Raw genomic sequence first — 21,752 nt, forward strand, 5'->3', positions numbered from 1 at the left:
CTATTAGTACTTAGAAAGTTTCATACCCATAGCTACTAAGTAAAGACACACTTAAGCCACACAGATCTTTTGCATAAAAAATCTACATGTTCCTCCCCCTCCGTTGTTCACTTGCAAAGCCTCCACCAGTAGCTCCGGTGTTTTGAAAAGCTTACTATGCATGGCCACAGCAGGGAAACACCATGCTGTTTGCTACCTGAAGGGATAATGCATGCCCCAAAGAATGAACTTAATGAAAATGTTAAGGATATATCAAGTTTGGCATCAGGGATCTTTAGAAATGCACTTAGCCGGCAAGCAGGGCAAAACAATGCAATATGTTTCCAGAGCGGATTGAGGGAAAAGGCAATGCTCAGAGGAAATTTCTCCCCAATGGTTATGCTAAGGCACAAAATGAATGTGTGTGTGTGTGTGGGGGGGTGCAACCCAAGAAAATAACACAGATTCTTGCTGAATCAAAAGCTTTGCTGCAACCCCACAATCATACTGAATACAAGGCTTAATTCACATGGTCAACCCTCACAAAAAAGTTAATACCTGTTGATTTTGACAGGCACACGAAACTGATAATATATATATACAGTGGACGCTCGGGTTGCGAACGTGATCCATGCAGGATGCACTTTCACAACCCACAGCATTCGCAACCCGCGCCTGTGCACGCGTGGGTTGCGGTTCGGTGCTTCTGTGCATGCGCAAAGTGTGATTTAGCGCTTCTGCACATGTGCGACTGCCGAAACCCGGAAGTAACCTGTTCCGGTGCTTCTGGGTTTTGGCGTCCGTAACCCAAGAAAAGCAACCTGAAGCGGCTGTAACCTGAGGTATGAATGTATCCCATAAATGAAAAGCAAGCTCATTCTTTGAGTATGAATCTTTTTGCACTCAAAATGGCACCATCTGTGCACTAGAGAGAGGTGTAAAAGGCTTGACGGAGAACCCAATATTTGCAGAAGTACCTCTCTCCCTGCAAAACCCTACTCCTTAATGGGAGGAAAAAAAGCAGGAGTGGAATAGGGTATGGCTGGCTGACTAGAACCCTCAGCAGCAACACTTTACACTGCAACGTTTTGTTGCACATCCCACTTATATTCACGATTAACCCATCATCCTCAGTTTATGAAATCTTTTAAAATTTGCATCTCATTTTACAGAAGAAGACGACTTAAGAATAGCAGTGCTAACTTTAAGATAATAGCAGCATTCCTATTGGTCAAAGTGTAAGCAAATATGTTGATGTTCCTTTTGACTTCTGTTTAAAAGGAACAAGCAAACTATAATGAAAGCAATCTCCCCTCTGCAAACTGTGCGAAGGGTATTTATTGTGCCGATGAAAATATTTGGCCTAACATCACCACATTTTCTCTATAACTGAGAGGTGAGGGCTGACCATTGACTCAGATCTGCAGTTATTCTTTCCGCCAACCTATTTATAGCTTTTCTGTAGAATTATTGAGTCTTTTTACACACACACACACCCCAAACAGGCTTCTAAGTGGTTTACAAAGTATTTGTTGTTGTTGTTGTTGTTTTAAAAAAAGTTGCGCAGATATGGTTAATAATATGCACAGTAGCCTAAAGATAATCATTAATCAGCATGGGGAGGAGGGTTGGTAATCAGGACAGGCAAGTTACCTCTGCTCCCACCCTTGTGCCTGATTTTGGAAATCTCCACCTAAGGTCCATTGCACAACCAAGTCCTTTACTCACTAGCAATAATGAGTGACGCCCAAGAATTATCTAAAAGCAAGGTTTTGCTTCTTGCTCAAGCAGGAAAAGCTACAGCAAGCAATCAGGAAAGTGATCAAAGTCTGGAATCCTGATTTCTGTTAACACAGTTTCTATAACCATATAGATCTGAACCATATGGTATCTGAATAAGTGTGCATGCACACGAAAGCTTCTACCCAGAACAAACTTAGTTGGTCTCTAAGGTGCTACTGCACATTTCTTAAATTTATTTCGACTACGTCAGACCAACACGGCTACCTACTTGAATCTATAACCATATAGGTTAGACGTGCAAGACCCCCGGTGATATATTACCACAAGCTTAATGGCAAAGACAGATGTTTCCACACCTCAGCTAACCAAGCATTTCCCTGTTTACACCTTTTTTAAAAGGTCATACCCAAAGGAGCGTCTCCATCCCAATCGTTCAGCCTGGACTCTGAGATCCAACAGCGAGAGTCTTCTGGCGGTTCCCTCACTGCGGGAAGTGAAGCTACAGGGAGCCAGGCAGTGGAACGCCCTCCCATCAGATGTCAAGGCGATGAGTATCTATATAACCTTTAGAAGACATCTGAAGGCTGCTCTGCATTGGGAAGCCTTTTAATGTGCAATGTTTTATTATGTTTTCCTCTATGTTGGAAGCTGCCCAGAGTGGCTGGGGCGACCCAGTCATCTGAGTGGGGTACAAATATAATAATAATAATAATAATAATAATAATAATAATAATAATTCCCTTGCATGCTTTTATAACTTTTACTTACACCATTTCTTTGTTCTTTTTCTGTTCCTCTCTTAAGCTGGCATTTTAGCATGATTACAAACAAATGATTATGTCGCTTAAAAATGGTGTTGATGACTATTGGCTCAAGGTGGAATCTTCAGTTGTAACAAAGATGGAGGTGGTCTTGCTTTGGTTATAACATCCCTAACAGTTTATACTTGAAATTAGCCAGGGATGGGGTATTGTCCAAAGGTGTATCGTTTTACCCTTGTTTGCACTGAATCGCATTTCCCATTTTACTGCCAAAAAGTTTTTCAGCAGGGTAACCACACAGCTCCTGAAGAAAGTTCTGCTGGGTTTGAATTTCATTTTTCACCGTGAAAAGCATCTTTATAAAAGCTCACAATGCATTAGGTGATTCAATCCATTCCTGTTTCCATTCATTATTGATTTTACTAATGGGACAAATTGGATGATACTTTCTCTGGTTGCTCCCTTAAACATTGTGAGGAGCACAGAGGAAAGGGCACCTTAAACCCCTGCCCATCTCAGGGCGCTTGCAAGGGTGAGAGTTGCAGTTGGGCCCATGCATGTAGAACCTAATCTGCATTTGCTTCTGCTGCATCATTGACTCACATATCCTGCCTCATGTTCTGACAACATAAAATGGGTCTGGGCACACTGGGTCGCCTTTTTTCTGGGAGAGCAAATCCCATGTGTGTCACTGACAGTGGCCAAATTTCTATGGGGAGCAATGAGAACAAGAAGGCAATCAGCCACCTAATGTCAGGCTTCAGGGAATCAGCTTTCTTCCCCCAAAGAAGCAGATAAGAGATCAAATGAAAGGAATACCTTACCAGTTAGAACCTTTAATAACCACAGTGAGAGAAAAAAGAACACGTCTCCTAGAAATGGCGGTGCTCCCAGATAAGAGACACTCCCCCCTCCGACCCTATTAATTTACGTCACTCCTACGTCTTGTAATCTGAGCTTGTACCCTCTGTGCTTCCTGTTCTGACACCTTCTGAGCTCTTTGTGAATTTGGAGAAGGGGGTGTGGATGCTATCCAGTGACTGTGAATCTGTTAACTCTCTCTCTCTCTTCCAGTGTTTCTTCTCCTAGCTGTTCCCCATCCAGTATTTCCCAGCTTCTGCCTTCTGAACTATGTCCCTCTGCAAACCACTGTTCCAAATCTATGTGTCCTCCTGCTCCTGGGAAGGTTCAGGATCAGGATCAGGGGGAGGGGGGTAGCTCAGGGCAGCCCTCCTCAGCATGGTCCCTGACACCTAAAAGGTTTATTTCCAGTGTGGTGTAGTGGTTAAGAGCGGTAGATTCATAATCTGGGGAACCAGGTTCGCATCTCCGCTCCTCCACATGCAGCTGCTGGGTGATCTTGGGCTAGTCACACTTCTCTGAAGTCTCTCAGCCCCACTCACCTCACAGAGTGTTTGTTGTGGGGGAGAAAGGGAAAGGAGAATGTTAGCCGCTTTGAGACTCCTTAGGGTAGTGATAAAGCGGGATATCAAATCCAAACTCTTTTTCTTCTTCCAGGGGTTTACCTGAAGTTATTTGTTGCTTTGTCAATAACTGAGCTGTTGTTACTATGCTATCCTTCTTTGTATTGGTCCTCTATTTAAGATTTTGGTGTGCTCTGCATTTTCTTTCCCTGGACTGCGGACCGAAATAAAATGGTGTTGGTGTTGATGATGAATTCTTTCTCTTCTTTGCACAATCTCAACAAGAAACTCCTCCCCATATGTAATGGTTGGAGTTTCAGACCAGGGCCTGGGAGATCAGAATTCCAGTCCCCACTTAGCCATGAAACTCACTGAGTGACCTTGGGCCAGCCTCTGCCTCTCAGCCTAAGGGAGAATCATGTACACTCCCTTAAGCTCCTTGGATAAAAGTTGGAATATAAATCCAATAAACAAATAGCTGAAAGTCACACTGGTATTAATGGCAGCATCTCTTAAAATGCAACCAGCAGGTTCTGGGAGGGGATTTTTGTCAGACATGTGCAAGGAGAGAGTTATTTACCCTCATTCACCCCACCCATGCTATTTACATAATTAGAAAAATTGCACATCAGTTGCATCCATGCCTTGTCTAGCTTAGCCCTCAGCTACCTTACACTTCCCTCAACTTCTCTGTTGGAGTTTTAGTACATCTGAAGGTAATCCGTTGCTGAAAAGTCACATGAGCCATTATCTAAAAAGTGGTCCGCAACCCTACAAATCGCCCACTCACCAACTTTCAGTTCTTCCTCTTAGCTGTTGGGTTGCTTCAAAAGCAAAATCAGGAGCAAGGCACAAAATGGCTCCTTGGATCTCTGAGGCATCTTGCTTGTGGCACCAGTGCCCATACTTGGGACTGCCTCTGCTTCAACCAGCAAACTGAGAGACTCATAATTTCCGCCGTCTAACTTGGTCCTTAGAGACATGCGAGCAGCCGTTGTTGGACAGGGGAAAGTGGGGGAGGTTATAAATCAATTTAATTTCCACAAGAACTAATCCAAAGAGAATTCAGTCGGTGAGGGGAGGGTGAGGGGAAGAGTACAAGAAAGAGATATAGGCGTGGAGGATTGTATGTAAGGGTGGGGGCTGATTCGCTTGACTCTGGCATCTCAACTCTTGGTGCCATTTCAGACTGAAGTAGTAACTGTATTCTTCTTTTCTTTTCTTTTCGTCAGGCCATCTTCCCGTGAATCCGCACAATGTTAATAAAAGGAGTCATCAGAAAGAAAATGTCAGAATTACCTTTAAGCAAACCCCCCTTTTTTAACAATAGAAGAAAAGCTCTTTATAAGTATCCGGCTCTTTATACATTTCGTGAAAGATGAGCATTTACTCTTTCTTTTTGCCATCTGATTCCAGGATCAAGGTCCAGGTCAAGGGGACCTGAAAATGAGGGTTATTGTTGCTTGCAATTTGAGAGACTGTGCGTTTTCCTTTGAAAGAAGGTGTGTTTAGGAAAGAAAAGAAGAAAGGAAAAAGGACCAAGGTGACATTCTGGGTTTAACGCACTTGTTTTTGTGCTTCTATTTCTTGGCCTTGGATTAAGTTAAATGAAGAATAGATTTTCTGGGTTCTGTGGTGACTTCTGTGGTCACCTGTTTATGGGGTTCACATGCTGCCGTGTTGTTTTGCATGTTCTGCTTGGGCACAGAAGAAAATGAAAGCACCTTGCTTGGCAACAGTATTCTGGAGAAATGAAATCCATGTATCAGAGCTGCCCAGGGTTTGAACCAGGAGCCCCTTGTGGTAAACCAGTCAAGGCTTTAGAGTGGAAGAAGAAGGAACAGTACTCCTTTCTCTGATCTAAGGATGGTTCCATCCCACACACTTTGGTTCCTCTTGACCTAGCTGGAAATTATAGGCTTCTAGGTGATGCTGGTGTACTTTGCATAGAACACCAGTTGCCCTCTGTCAAAGAGGCACTGTAGCCAGTGAACCAGCCATAGCTGGAAAGAGATCATCAAGGCTGTCTGAGTTTCCAGTGATAATTGATTTAGCAACACTAGCATGCTACTGACCTGCTTCTTACAGGGGAGTGCAACCTTGTTGAGAGCTGGCCATCTCCCCACCTCTGGTGCTTTCTGGGAATGGAAGTGGCACGTCTCTTTTTACAGTAGTAGTCTAAACCACTGAGCCTCTTGGGCTTGCTGATTAGAAGGTCGGCGGTTCGAATCCCCGTGATGGGGTGAGCTCCCGTTGCTCAGTCCCAGCTCCTGCCAACCTAGCAGTTTGAAAGCATGCCCAAAAGTGCAAGTAGATAAATAGGTACCGCTCCAGCAGGAAGGTAAATGGCGTTTCCATGCACTGCTCTGGTTTTGGTGTTCTGTTGCGCCAGAAGCGGCTTAGTCATGCTGGCCACATGACCTGTAAAAACTGTCTGCAGACAAATGCCAGTTCCCTCAGCCTGTAAAGTGAGATGAAAGCCACAACCCCAGAGTTGTCTGCGAATTGGCTTAACTGTCAGGGGTCCTTTACCTTTACCTTTTTACATTGTAGAAGTTTCTATGCATACATGCACCAACCCACACACATCTCCATCCTGGCAACAAGCGAGAGGCATCCACACAGTTCAAGGACACATTCCAGACAGTCAAAAGACCTCAAAGAACAGATCTGGTGAGAAGGTGTGTGCTGGAGAGACTCCCAAGGGCCACATGGGCAGGTCTGGAAGTCTGTATTCAGCCTAGGTAGCCAATGATGCTCCTAATTTTTGGAGGCTTTTATTTTGCTCACAGAATACAAATTCATTTTGAAAGGAAGCCGGAGGATCCCCAGAGTCTTTGAATTCCAGCAGGAATGCCACCATTTGCATAATGCATTATTGATTATTATTACAGGCTGTATTTTTGTGTTGTGGTTCTGCTTAGAGCTAGCCATGCTAGGCTCTCCGGAGAGGAAGGGTGGGATTTAATGATCATTGCCATTGATTCCAAGATTGACATATTTGAAAAGGGCTTTCTGCATGTACCTTGCCAGCAATGCCATGATTAAGCCTAGGGATGGTTGCGGCTTAAGTGAATATTGCACTGTCAAGTGCTTATTGGAGGACTTTAGAACCATAGCCTCCAATTGCTTATAATCAGGTGGGGTCAGTGGGATGTTACATTGCAAAGGTATCACTGACAATTAATGCCATGGCATTTGTGAGGGGGCTCAGTTTCCATGCAAGGAATGATGATAGGTTGGGTAACATCCTTGCAGGAATTACATGAGGAGGGTTAAGTGTTTCTTTGCCTCGGTTTGAGCAATGTGAATGGAGGAGACTTCAGAGGTGAAACACAGGAGCAGTGTCCCTGTTTTCCAGGGACAGTCCCAGATTTATAGAAGCCGTCTCTGTGTCTGATTTGATCCCAGAATGTCCCACTTTTCCATAAGATGTCCCTATTTTCATTGGAGAAATCTTGGAAGGTATGGAGTTATGCAACCCCCGAGCTAAGGAGATAAGTAACCTTTAGAAGACATCAGAAGGCAGCAAAGTTTTTTTCATGTTGAATGTTTTATTATGCTTTTATATATGTCGGAAGCCACCCAGAGTGGCCGGGGCAAGCCAGTCAGATTAATAATAATAAATAATAATAATGGAACAGGACATCCCTATTTTCTTTTTTTTTTTAAATAATTTTTATTGGTTTTTTACACATATAAAAGACAATACAGAACAAAACACAAACATCAAAAACATACAACAAAAAAAAATTGACTTCCCCATACCTTCCTTTCACCACATCCTTATTTTGCCGTTTTTTTTCAAGCAACTCTTCAGTCAATTTTTAATCAAGTCCCCTTTAAATTTACTTAAAGTTTAACATTTACAGCTGTAATTCTTTATTTCTTACCCCTTGACATCTTATCAGTCCACAATTTTACAATAATTTTTGAGATATATTTTAAATTTTCTCCAGTCCTCTTCCACTGTCTCTTTCCTCTGGTCACGGATTCTGCCGGTCATCTCTGCCAATCCCATATATTCCGTCACCTTCGTCTGCCATTCTTCCAGAGTAGGTAGTTCTTGCATCTTCCAATACTTTGCCAACAGAGTTCTTGCTGCTGTGGTTGCATACATAAAAAATGTCTTATCCTTCTTTGGTACCAATTGGCCGACCATGCCCAAGAGAAAAGCCTCCGGTTTCTTTGCAAATGTCCACTTAAGGACTTTCTTAATTTCATTATAGATCATTTCCCAGTAGGCCTTAATCTTTGGGCAGGTCCACCAAAGATGATAAAAAGTGCCTTCAGTCTCATTACATTTCCAGCATTTATTATTGGGCAGATGGTAGATCTTTGCAAGTTTGACTGGGGTCATGTACCACCTATAGATCATTTTCATTATGTTCTCTTTCAAGGCACTACATGCCGTAAATTTGATACCGGTGGTCCATAACTGTTCCCAGTCAGCAAACATAATATCATGACCGATGTCCTGTGCAGGACATCCCTATTTTCAACAGAGTAATCTCAGAGGGTATGCAGGAGGAGTAGATCCATGGACTGCTGCACCATATAAAACTAGTAAGTTATGGACAAGTAATAACTTAGAACTCTCCTGCTCAATACCCTAGTTTTGTATGTGTGTGGCATTTTCTGATTAATATCTGTATTTTGTAGTTGCTGGGTAGAGTTTAGTCATCCCTAGACTTCTACTGGGCCAAGAACTATTTGAGCAACCTTATTTAGATGTCATGTTATAGCATGGTTTAGCACAGTGACCCCCAACCTCATGCCCTCCAGATGTCTTGGAATCAAATACCAGTACTCATCTCCCCCCACCAGCATGGCCAATGGTACTGGATGAAGGTAGATCTGCTTTCCAACATCTGAAAAGCAGCCGGTTAAGGAAGGCTAGGTGGGATGCGGGTGGCGTTGTGGTCTAAACCACAGAACCTAGGGCTTGCCGATCAGAAGGTTGGCGGTTCGAATCCCCACGACGGGGTGAGCTCCCGTTGCTTGGTCCCTGCTCCTGCCAACCTAGCAGTTCAAAAGCACATCAAAGTGCAAGTAGATAAGTAGGTACTGCTCCAGTGGGAAGGTAAATGGCATTTCCGTGTGCTGCTCTAGTTCGCCTGAAGCGGCTTAGTTGTGCTGGCCATATGACCCGGAAGCTGTACGCCGGCTCCCTTGGCCAGTAAAGCGAGGTGAGTGCCGCAACCCCAGAGTCGTCCGTGACTGGACCTAACGGTCAGGGGTCCCATTACCTTTTAAGAAAGGCTACTTTAGCATCATGAACCTAAGTCTCATTCGTTCCCGCCTTCTTTGTATAGTGTGCAGTCATGAAAAGCTTTCATTTTTAATATAGCAGCAAACACTGGATTTCCATTTCATCCAAGCCCAGCAAACAATGGTTTGCCCACAAAACAGTATTCCAAACCATGGTAGGCACAACACAAAACCAATATTTTCAGAGTCTGGATCAAGTGACCAACTAGGGTTTGTTGAAAACCAGGAGCGGAAGCTTCTATACACTATGAGGGATCAGAAGGTGGATGTTTTAGACTCTGGCTATAATGGTGAACTTTTATGTCTGAATGCAGCCAATGAGTTCCCACAGAAATCAAAATGTATAGAGAGATGAGCTAGATGAGTTCCCCCCAAAGATTTTGGGGCACTGGCTGCCCCCTTGGTTCCATAAATTCACCCCCAGTTCCTCCTACCGTAGGAAAAGCATGGTTTGAAACAGTGGTTTGATTGGCCCACTAAGGAAAATGATAACACGATAAGACAGCAATAATTGGTTTCACAATTATTCAAAATCTAGTTGAAAAGATTTAGTTTAATTAATTCAACAAAATAGATTAACTTCATCCAGTCATACCAACTTTGAAAAATCTGATTGTCATTTACATCCCCATGCCACCCCATGCCACCCACAGCCTCTCAGCACCCCCTCGGTAATCCCCCAGGCCCCCAGGGGGCAGTACCTCCCACTTTGGAAACGGCTAAGCAAGATGATTGTGGCACTTGACATTTTGCAAGTGTAACTGTCCAGCCATTAGAGACATTTTCTTTGTACTCCAGGCAGTAATCTCCTAGTCCGATGTGTTTTCACAGGTTCTTTTAGAAAAATGTATTGCCTGCTAGAAAAAAGCTGAATTACAAAAGTATTGCCTCGTGCATTTGCATTCGTGACACTTTTGTGAGATCTCAAAGCATTCAAATAAAGATTGTCTAGCACACCTCGTGTAATTATGTCTATCAAAGTACGCTAACATCTGTACAAAATGCTTGAAGAAGGCACTCAGTATCTCTACACATCGAGATATTGTAGAACACTTACTGAGAAGTCAGGTATCTATAGTAACAGCATGCAGGTATTCTAATGCCAGTGTATTTTCTGATAATGGGTCCAATAATGAAATAGTTGTTTGATGCTCAATCACATATAATGATAGCTTTTTCCACAATAAGCATTCATGCTATACAGATGTGTGCAGATAACTTATCCCCCCCCAAAAAAAAAGAAAGAAAGAAGAAAATGGCATATGTGTTTTTAGCTGCAGTCACCAGAATAGGTATTATTCTCTTTCCTTGATTTATGGCTAAAATATTTAGAACACTTGTTGAATAATAAAATAATACCTATAATTTTATGGATGCGGTGAATTTTCTGCATTGTAGCGAAATGAAGCCAATTATACAGCAGGCTGCTTTTGGTTCACACATGCATGGTTATCGCATGGGGACTGGCATGTTGAACAAGCCCAGCAGCTGTTAAAGGTCTGAAGGTGAAACTATAGCTGATTTGGCAACACTATGGTGAGATAGCCTGTCTTTTTCGTTGGCTTGTTAAAACAAGTGTGTGCATGTAGGGTGATCTGGATGAGGTCATGCTTTTAAACCTTTCCCCCATCCCCATTTCATCAGCTTAAATCGCCAGAGTTCCCTGTGGAGAGAGATCAATGGTTAAAACACTCTGGAAATTGTAGTTCTGTGCGGTGAATAGGGGCCTCCTACTTAACTCTCGGTGCGGCATGGGTTAAACCACAGAGACTAGGACTTGCTGATCAGAAGGTCGGCGGTTCGAATCCCCGCGACAGGGTGAGCTCCCGTTGCTTGGTCCCAGCTCCTGCCAACCTAGCAGTTCGAAAGCATGTCAAAGCGCAAGTAGATAAATAGGTACCACTCTGGCGGGAAGGTAAACGGCATTTCCGTGTGCTGCTCTGGTTTGCCAGAATTGGCTTAATCATGCTGGCCACATGACCCGGAAGCTGTACGCCGGCTCCCTCGGCCAATAAAGCGAGATGAGCGCTGCAACCCCAGAGTTGGTCTAATGGTCAGGGGTCCCTTTACCTTTTTACTTAACTCTCAACAACCTTAGAAAATAATAGTTCCCATAACTCTTTGGGGGAAAGCCATTTAAAGTAGCATCGCAATGCTTTCAGTGTTTGTTTGTTTTCTATACCGCCCTATACCCAAAGGTCTCAGGAAGGTTCACATAAAATATCAAATACATTTAAAAAATCAACAACCTAATAACACCCCCCAAGAGCCAGCATTTTTAAAAAGGGTATAGGATGTAGATCAAGGCAAAGGCCTGGTTGAAAATGAATGCTTTTGTCTGGCACCTGAAAGTGTATAGTGAAGGCGCCAGGCGAACTTCCCTGGGGAGAGAATTCTGTTAGTTTCTGTTCTTATCACTGTGCAGCTGCTTGGAGTCACAGGACTCTGTTTACATTCCAGAGACCTTCCAGTCTCATGGGAAGGGAGACGGGGTGTGACGTTAGTGGTTTCCTGTTCTTTTGTTCCTTTGTTCGGTTGCTCTCTGCTTTCATAGAGAGAGAGGATGTCTTTTCTGACTGCATAGCTTAAAAATAAACTCTTTACAATGTAGCCCAAACCTCTCATCTCTTTCCTGTGCTGGAAACTCTGCTGAAGAATGTTCCTGAGGCCTCATTGAAGGCTCAGGTCGTTATACGTCGGGACGCGATTCCAAAGACTCGGGGGAAGAAAATGAGCTTTATCAGCTTGGCCGAGCGGAGATCCCAACATATCCACAGATAGGGAGCCACTGCAGAAAAGGTCCGTTCTCGTGTTGCCACCCTCCTGACCTCTCACGGAGGAGGCACACGAAGAAGAGCCTCAGAAGTTGATCTCAGGTCTGTGTAGGTTCATTTGGGACAAGGCTATCCTTGAGGTATTGCAGTCCTGAGCCATTTAAGGCTTTATGGGTCAAAACTAGCACTTTGAATTGGGCCCAGAAACTAATTGGTAGCCAGTGCAGTTGAACCAGGATTGGTGTAATATACTCAAACCGTATTGCTCCAGAGAGCAACCCTGCTGCTGAATTCTGCATCAGCTGAAGTTTCTGAAGTTTCCATCTTCAAAGGCAGCTCTGCGTATAACGCATTGCAGTAATCTAACCTTGAGGTTACCAGAGCATGTAGCCTTTCTGTTTCCCTTGGACTACCTTTATCTCAGTCGGAACAACCAATTAGTGAACACAGCATGGTTAAAAAATGAGGAATAGTGGTATATCCATGCTAACATTGTAACCACTGTAAGGGATTCTTCTCAGGTCTGACTTCCTTTGTGAGAGTCTATTTCTAGAGCGATGCCCAAACCACAATTAGACCATGCATTCCAAAGGCAGAACAGATATGTACAAGAGAGAGATGCAAGTTATGAGAAAGCGAAGCTCTGCAGGCAGACCACCGTGCATCAATTTTTCAAGGAGGCGCAGGGATCAGTCTGGGAATATGTCTGAAAACCAAAGAGTTTGCCTGTGTGGTGCATTTTAAAGGAGAAAAACGAGGAGCGAGCATGGAATCAGGGAGAGAAGAAACTTTGTAGATTGGCAAAGAATGGACAAGTGAGTCCTGGGATAGGAGTAGATGGAGTGGTTTATCTCTGGGAGCAGAAGAGGAAAAAAGTAGATTTCATCTAGGATACTCAGAAAGTTTTCTGGCTACAGCAGCACATGTAAGATAAAAATAAGCTTGCAGCTTTCTCAGCACTATGGTGCCTGGAAGAACCCAAGCACGAGAAAGTAAAATAATAGGTTTCAAAAGCAGATAAAGATGGAATGAAGAGCAGCACAGTAGGAGTGATTTTTACTGGAGAAATGATTGGCAGGCTAAGGGTTATGCATTCCTTTCGTCTAGGAATGAGGAGAAAATTCAATTCAAGTTGCATTTAAAGGCAGACCTACCTAACTCACTCTTTCTGAAGCAATATGCAAGCTGAGATCTAGCCATCCTTCAAAATTTACAATCCTCCATCCCACCCCACCCCCCCGTGCATTTCTCCACTTGGAGGAGTGCAGGGAGCATAAATTCCATGGTGCATCTGCATAACCGAACACCATCATCTGCCCCAGCTGCAGCAAAACATGTCTCGTCCACATTGGTCTCTATAGCCACAGCAGGCTCTGCAACCTTCCTACAGTTTGAGTCCACCCCCGAAGGCAGTGGCAATATAATAGTAATGAATTAAATAACTAAGAATTCACTGCCCTTTCATGACACCCAAAATCATCCGCCTGAGGAGGCTGCCTCACTCTAGTAAAAAAGGTAAAGGACCCCTGACAGTTAATTACAGTCGCAAATGACTATGGGGTTGTGGCTCTCATCTCACTTTAGTAGCGTTTGTTCGCAGACAGTTTTTCCGGGTCATGTGGCCAGCATGACTAAGCCGCTTCTGGCGAAACCAGAGCAGTGCTAGTAACGGTTCCCAAAATGGCTTTCTCTCTCTCTCTCTCTCTCTCTCTCTCTCTCTCTCTCTCTCTCTCTCTCTCTCTTTCACACACACACACACGTTTTTGATTCACACACGTTTATGTATCAAGTACAGTTTACCCACAAAGCAAGGCTCTTCTGGTAAAGTTTCATTTGACAAAATGGGCTTCCCTATTATATCACCTTGTTGGTGTCACCTTGAACTGTCTTTTGGAATATATATATATATATATATATATTCAGAGGAAATACCTACATTGTGGAATACTCCTCTGAGACATACTGACTACGTGGCCTTCCTAATTTAATTTGGCATCAGTAGAAGGCCTATCTTTCTGGCAAAAGGGCTTGATTGGTTTCTGAATTGGTTCTGAGGGGCTTCGATGTCAGATTTGATCCTCTTGCTCTTTGAACCTAGTTTATCAAAAGGCTAGCATTATCGTTCATAAAAAATGAACCCCTCAGCGACCTATAAAGCCTTAGTTTCCTTGCTTTGGGCAGCTGCCTGCTTAGACATAAGAAGAGACAGGAAGGGTATAAAAACCATACCCTCCAATTTTCCAGGAACAGTCCGGGAATCACAAAAGCGATCCTGGCTTCTCATTTGATCCCAGAATGACTCTGTTTCTTCTGCCAGTACTGCTGTTAGTGAGCTCAGGGAGGAGGATGCGCTGGTGTCCCGAGAGATGGTGGGGATGGTGGCGACTCTCCATGGCTTCTCCATGGCTGCTGGATAACTTTGCATGGCATAGTTTACTTAATCCATTCATGATGCATCGAAACTGTAATACTGTGCTGCGTGTGCCAGATATATATATATTTTTGCAAGTTTTCTTGTATTTTGTAAACCAATAAAAATTATCAAAAGGATAGCATTTGACACTGTAATATTGTGTTCTTAATTGTAGGTTATTTTTTTTTAAAGAATAATGCTTTATTTAGAATTCAACAATAACAAAGGAAAAAAACCCACAGTAATTGCTACATCAATTCATTACAATTAACCAATGTTAACAATATATAAATAGTAATAGAAAAATTACACAGCAACACTTTTAACTTGTAGGTTATTACTTGTTTTTGAAGGAGAAACACCTTGACTTCGGGATACAGAAAAGAGGAATATACTTCTTTCTTTCTTTTTTTGGTACAACAAACTAGCAGTACCTCTGAACATATTAATACCTGTAAACATAATTATCAGTAATATATATATATATATATATATAGAGAGAGAGAGAGAGAGAGAGAGAGGGCGACAAAAAAGAAACAAATGATCCAGTTTGGGAATAGTTTTATTACTTACACATCCCAGGACTTGTGCATTCAGTAAAACGGGTACCTAGATTATAATCATAAAACTGGAACTCAGGGATAGTCCATGAAGCTGAATGTTGGTGGATTGAGCACAGACAAAAGAAAGTCTTTTTTCACATAGCGCATAGCTGAACTCGCTCACAGGGTTAGGCGAATTCATGGAGAAGAGGTCTATCATAGGCTATGACTCCTGATGGCTATTTTCTACCTCCATGGACAAAGGTAGTATTCCTCTGAACAACAGTTGCAGGAAACCACAGGGGGGGGGAGTGCTGTTGCCCTCACATCCGACTTGCGGATTTCCCACAGACATTGGTTGCTGTGAGAATGGGATGCTGGACTAGACTGGGACCATTGGCCTGATCCATCAGGGTCTTCTTATGTTCTTAATGTCTTTATTGTTGTATTTTTAAAGGCACAGGAGCCTTGGCAGGGAGGGGGGGAAAGTAAAGAAATAATTGTAGAAAATTCACTGGCCCATTAATTTTTCATATTTTTTTAGAATGGACGTATATCAGGGATGCGTTTTCGCACCAGTTCCATCAGATAGATTAGACTCTTGGCACATCACTGTCTTTGCTGATTTACTCCAGCTGAGGATCCAGCTCATAACTCTTTGTCTGCCTGGGAATTTAATCAAGTAAAAAGGATCTGTTGTGCGCAAGGGGGGAAAACACACATATAGCATTTCTTTCTTGAGTGGGTTGCATGGCTGGGTCTTAGTAGCATTGTTTTCCCATTTCAGGCTGTGCTCTAGAAGGATATCAGTGAATAAAGTGGTCTGTTTATTAGTAATTACTGCTATTGCTATAGAAACAGAACAAAAACCAATATAAATTACGTATAATTTCCCACCACTGAACTTCACATACATGATTACGGCACCGAAGTAAATCCCGAGGAATACTACATTATGTAATTATCTCCAAAGTGTGCTAATGGCCCTGATGGAAATACCATTTCATCCTTGTGGCTCCTGGTGACCCATCAGTAACTCAAGGGAAGGGTGACTGGAGACACTCAAGGGCTAATGGGTTAGGGTAACTGCTGTGCGTTTCCTGGTCATTTTTGGCACCCCCTGACGATTAATTATTTCAAACGGACAAAGTGATATTATTGGATATATGACAAGAATGGACGTCTAAAGGATTGCTAGCCTCCCAGGAAGCATCTGAAACAAGTTGAAGTCAACTGGACCACCATAGAAGAGACAATGCCTGCCAAATTGAGAAGAGATTCAAATGGAGGGGGTAAAGTTCTCTCACAGGGCTGTAGCACTATGGAGTGCATGAGGGCTGGGTGGTGTCAGGCTTCAGGGACTAAGCTTCCTCCCCCCCCCTTTGGCAGCAGATAAGCAGAACAAAGCGAAAGGAGCCTCTTACCAGTTAGAAATTTTAATCACAGCAAGAGAAACAAAGAATTCATTCCTCAGAATGAAGGCACTCCCAATTAAGGGGTCCACCCACTTCCTCCCTAGTCGCCCACATCACTACAGCATCTTGAAACCTGATCTTGCAACCTCTGTGCTGCTACCTTATGTGCTGCTACCTCTCCTTGACCTTGGGCTGCTGAGCGGCTGGATGCTTTCCAGTGACAATGAGTCTGTTAACTTTCTCTCACCCAGTTCTCCTCCTCCTACCTGTTCCCCACCCAGTACAGTGGTGCCTCGCAAGATGAAAATAATTTGTTCTGCGAGTCTCTTCGTCTAGCGGTTTTTTCGTCTTGTGAAGCACGGCCATTAGTGGCTTAGCAGATTAGCGCTATTAGCAGCTTAGCGGCTTAGCAGCTTAGAAAAGGGCGGGGGGAGGGAAAAACTCGCAAGAACTCGCAAGACGTTTTCGTCTTGCAAAGCAAGCCCATAGGGAAATTCGTCTTGCGAAGCACCTCAAAAATGGAAAACTCTTTCGTCTAGCGAGTTTTTCGTCTTGTGAGGCATTCGTCTTGCGGGGCACCACTGTACTTCCCAACTTCTGCCTTCTGAACTATGTCCTTCTGCAAACCACTGTTCCAAATCTATGCTACTTTCCTGCTCCTGGGAAGTTTCAGGATCCTGATCAGGAGCAGGGGGAGGGAGAGGTGGAGGCTCTCCTCAGCAGCTCTCCTCAGCACAGTCCCTGATAGGTGGCCAGGTGAATCATAGGGTTAACATGGACCCCAAGAGTCATCTAGTTCAATCCCTGCAAATGCAGGAATCTCAGCCAAAGCATCCATGACAGATGGCCATCCAACCACTGCTTAAAAACCTCCAAGGAAGGAGAACCCACAACCTCCAGAGAGAGACCGTTCTACTGTTGGTGTTTAGTTGGAATCTCCAGTCTTGTAACTTGAAGCCATTGGTTCTGGTCCTACCTCCCCCCAAGAGAAGAATAAGAGTTTGGATTTGATATCCTGCTTTATCACTACCCGAAGGAGTCTGTGCTGGTCCCGGCGGTAGGTACCGTGGGTGTAAGCAGAGTCCACACGAAGAGGGGCGAGGTCCAAGGCGGAGAGCCGGGCGGGGAACAGGAACGCTGGAACAGGAGGCTGAGCAGGGAACAGGAGCACCGGATAGTCAGGAACAGGAGGCCGAGCAGGGATCAGGAACACCGGATAGTCAGGAACAGGAGGCCGAGCAGGGATCAGGAACACCGGATAGTCAGGAACAGGAGGCCGAGCAGGGATCAGGAACACCGGATAGTCAGGAACAGGAGGCCGAGCAGGGATCAGGAACACAGGAAGGTCCGAAGCCAACAACGACGTTGCTCCCGCAACCTGGGGCCAGGCTGACTGGGCTTTTATCCTCTTCTAAGGCCGGGGGCGGTCCCGGCCCCCAGGAGCCCCGCCTCCTCTGGCCTTAAGGCGAGCACTCCTCCTGGGGGCAACCAGTTCCCTTCGCCTCTCTGCCCTAAGCCTCTGCAGATCAGGAGAGGCCGAAGGGTTACTGGGCCCTGGAGGAGGCTCACCTGTGGCCACTGAGTCGTCAAGCCCCTCTGGGGCCAGAAGGGATTCACCTGGGGCCAGCTCCTGAAGCTCTGACACAGGTGCAGGCTCTTCAGCATCTAGGCCTTGCCCCAGTTCAGCCGGCCCTGGAGGCGGGGACTCCAGTGCAGGCTGGGATTCCTCTGGTTCATCCTCTGAATCGGAATCCCAGGCCATCACACCATCCCCCCTCCCAGGCCCCCCCCTCAACTGAGGGTCCGGACCCGGCTTGCCGGGGTACGTCGCATGGAACTCTCGGAGGCAGGCAGGTGCGTGGACATTGGCCGCTGGTTCCCAGGAACGGTCCTCCGGTCCGTACCCCTTCCAGTCAATGAGATACTGCAGCTTTCCCCTGCGGTATCGGGAGTCCAGGATGCGTTCCACCTCGTACTCAGGCTCTCCCTGAACCAACACCGGCTGCGGTCGGGGACGGTTCAGGTGGAACTCGTCGGGTGGGGCCACCGGACTCAGAAGGGACCTGTGGAAGACCGGGTGAACCTTCAGGGTTGCGGGTAACCGGAGGCGGAATGCCACAGGAGAGACTTGGTCCACGATAGGGAACGGGCCGGTGAAGCGGGCGTCCAACTTCCGCGAAGGTCGAGAGGGGTGGAGGTGGCGAGTAGAGAGCCAAACCAGGTCTCCGACGCGAAGCTCCGGCCCCACCTGGCGGTGGCGGTCAACCTGGGCTTTGTACGCTTCCTTGGCCTGGTGCAGTTGCTCCACCAAAAGCTGTTGCTGGGACTGGAGCTCTTGAAGCCACTCCGTCACCGCGGGGACCGCGGATGCCGGCAGCACATCTGGAAACAGCCGTGGATGGTAACCGTAACTGGCCTGGAACGGGGTCTGCTGGGTGGACGCATTCACCGCGTTGTTGTAGGCGAACTCCGCCAATGCCAGGTGGTCAACCCAGTCATCCTGCTGGTAGCTGCAGTAACACCGGAGGTACTGCTCCAGCACCGCGTTCGCCCGTTCCGTCTGGCCATCGGTCTGTGGGTGGTAGGCTGACGAGAGGCAGACCTCTGTCCCGAGGGTCTGGTGCAATGCTCGCCAGAACCGGGATGTGAACTGAACGCCCCGGTCGGACACCACACGCTCAGGTAGGCCATGCAGGCGGAAGACATGCTGAAGGTACAGCTGAGCGGTTTCCTTGGCTGTGGGTACAGATGGGCAGGGGGTGCAGTGCACCATCTTGGTGAAATGGTCGGAGAAAACTAGAAGGCAGGTACAGCCACAAGACGGGGGTAAGTCCACTACAAAGTCCAACGAAACCGTGTGCCAAGGGTGCGGTGGAACTGGCAATGGCTGAAGTAGGCCGGGGGGTCGCCCGGTAGGGCCCTTGGCGCGCCGGCAGACTTCACAACCAGCAACATAGCGAGCCACGTCAGCCTTCAGGCGGGGCCACCAAAACTCACGACTGACCAGATGGGTGGTCCGATACCGTCCAAAGTGCCCCGCTGCTGGGGCATCATGGGCCATCCGGAGAACCTCCAGCCGCAGTGGCCCTGGCGGGATGTACAGACGGCCGTGGTGCAGCAGAAGGCCCTGATGCAGGACCAGCCCCGGATACTGTGGGCTGGACCCTTCAGCCAGCTCCCGGAGTCGTTCCTGGGCCCAAGCGTCGATCCGCTGCTGTTCCCGCACCCGAGCCTGCAGTGGCTCCGCCTCCTGGGTGGCCAGGAATGCAGCTGGAGGTAGGATCGTGGTGGGTTCTGCTTGCTGTACCGTGTCTGCGTTGTCTTCAGGTTTCCGGGACAGGGCATCCGCCTTCTGGTTCTGAGAGCTAGGAATGTAGCGTATCCGGAACTGAAACCGGGAAAAGAACAACGCCCACCGGATCTGTCTTTGGTTCAGCTTGCGGGTGGTCTGAAGGTACTCCAGGTTCCGGTGGTCGGTTCTCACCTCCACCGGATGTCGTGCCCCCTCAAGATGGTGGTGCCAGACCTCAAAGGCCACCTTGATGGCCAGTAGTTCCCGCTCCCACACAGTATAGTTACGCTCCGCTGGTAGGAGCTGGCGGGAATAGAAGGCACAGGGTAAGAGTGGCGCTTCAGGTCCATTCTGTTGAGACAAGACGGCACCGAGAGCCGTACTGGAGGCGTCAGTCTCCACCACAAAGGGTCGAGAGGGGTCAGGATGTTGTAAGATCGGCGCCCTCTGGAAACAGGCCTTCAACCCCTGAAACGCCTCCTCTGCCTCCTTGTCCCAGGAAAACGGCGTCTTTGGGCGCAGTAGCCGGGTCAACGGGGTGGTGCGATGAGCATAATCTGCGATGAAGGTCCGGTAGTAGTTGGCGAACCCCAGGAAACGCTGTAGGTCCTTGCGGTTCCGGGGTGCCGCCCATTCTCGAACCGCTGCCACCTTCCCAGGGTCCATCTGCACCCCATCTGGAGAGAGCCGGTGACCTAGGAAGTCCACAGTCCGCTGATGGAACTCGCACTTGCTGAGCTTTGCGTACAAACGGTGCTCACGCAAGCGCTGCAGCACGGTCCGGACATGTCCCTCATGGCGAGCCGGGTCACGGGAGTAAACCAGTATGTCGTCCAAGTACACCACCACGTACTTGTCTAACAAATCCTGGAACACGTGGTTGATGTAGCGTTGGAATACAGCAGGCGCGTTGCACAAACCGAAGGGCATAACCAAGTATTCGAACTGCCCGTACCGGGTCCCAAACGCTGTCTTCCACTCATCCCCGGCTCGGATCCGAATCAAGTTGTAGGCCCCCCGGAGGTCCAGCTTGGTGAACACCTGTGCCCCTTGCACCCGCTCCAGCAACTCCGAAATAAGGGGCAAGGGGTACCGGTCTGGGATGGTAATTTTGTTCAGGGCTCGGTAATCATGGCAAGGGCGGAGTTCCCCACATTTCTTCTTAACAAAGAGCACTGGTGCCGCGGTAGGCGAGGTGGAAGGCCTAATGAACCCACGCTCCAGGTTCTTGCGCAAGAAGTCCTGCAAAGCCTCGCGCTCTGGCTCTGTTAGAGAATATAAGCGACTCACTGGTAAAGGCGCTCCGGGTTGGAGGTCTATGCCGCAGTCAAAAGGCCGATGCGGCGGCAGCTGGTCCGCCCCCCGTTCCTCAAACACGTCCTGGTAGTCCTGGTACACGGCTGGGAGCGTGGGTGCTGCCTGCTCCGTGGGCGCGGCCGCCAGCGTCTCGGATTGAGCATGGGAACATGGGTCTGGGAAGTGCACAGTCCGTTTGACCCAGTCAATCTGAACGTTGTGAGCTTCCAACCAGTCCATCCCGAGCACGAGGGGGAACCGGGGCATAGAGGCAATGTCCAAAGTTCGCAACTCCCGGTGCTGCTGGAGACACAGGACCAGGGGCTGGGTCTCCTGAGTAACGGCTCCCGAACGTAGAAGCCGTCCGTCAATTGCTTCCACCTGGACCGGTTCTGGCTTGTTCTGAAGTGGCACCTGATGATGGGCAGCAAAAGCAGCGTCCATATAAGAATGGGTTGCTCCTGAATCCACCAAAGCATGGGTAAGAATCCAGGGCCCACCTGGAGGGTATAAACGTACCGGAACCATAAGATGTTGCAAGTCTATTGGTGCAGGCCCATTCTGCGCTGTTTGGGACCCCCGGTAGCTAGGGCCATCAGCTACTGGGGGTTGGCGGTTTCCCTGCGGCCGGCGTTTCTCAGGGCAGGACCGAGCGTAGTGTCCACTTCCGCCACAGTAGAGACATAGATTCCCCTCCCGACGCCGCTCCTTCTCTACGGGGGAAAGGCGTGGCCGCACTGCCCCGAGCCGCATAGGCTCCTCCGATAACTTAGTTGTGACCGAGGGGCTGCCGGAAGAAACTGGTGCCGAGAACTGGAGGTGTCGTCGGCCCCGGGCCTGGC

The sequence above is a fragment of the Podarcis melisellensis genome (assembly GCF_964234715.1).
Source record: "Podarcis melisellensis genome assembly, chromosome: 6".
NCBI classification, from domain to species: Eukaryota; Metazoa; Chordata; class Lepidosauria; order Squamata; family Lacertidae; genus Podarcis; species Podarcis melisellensis.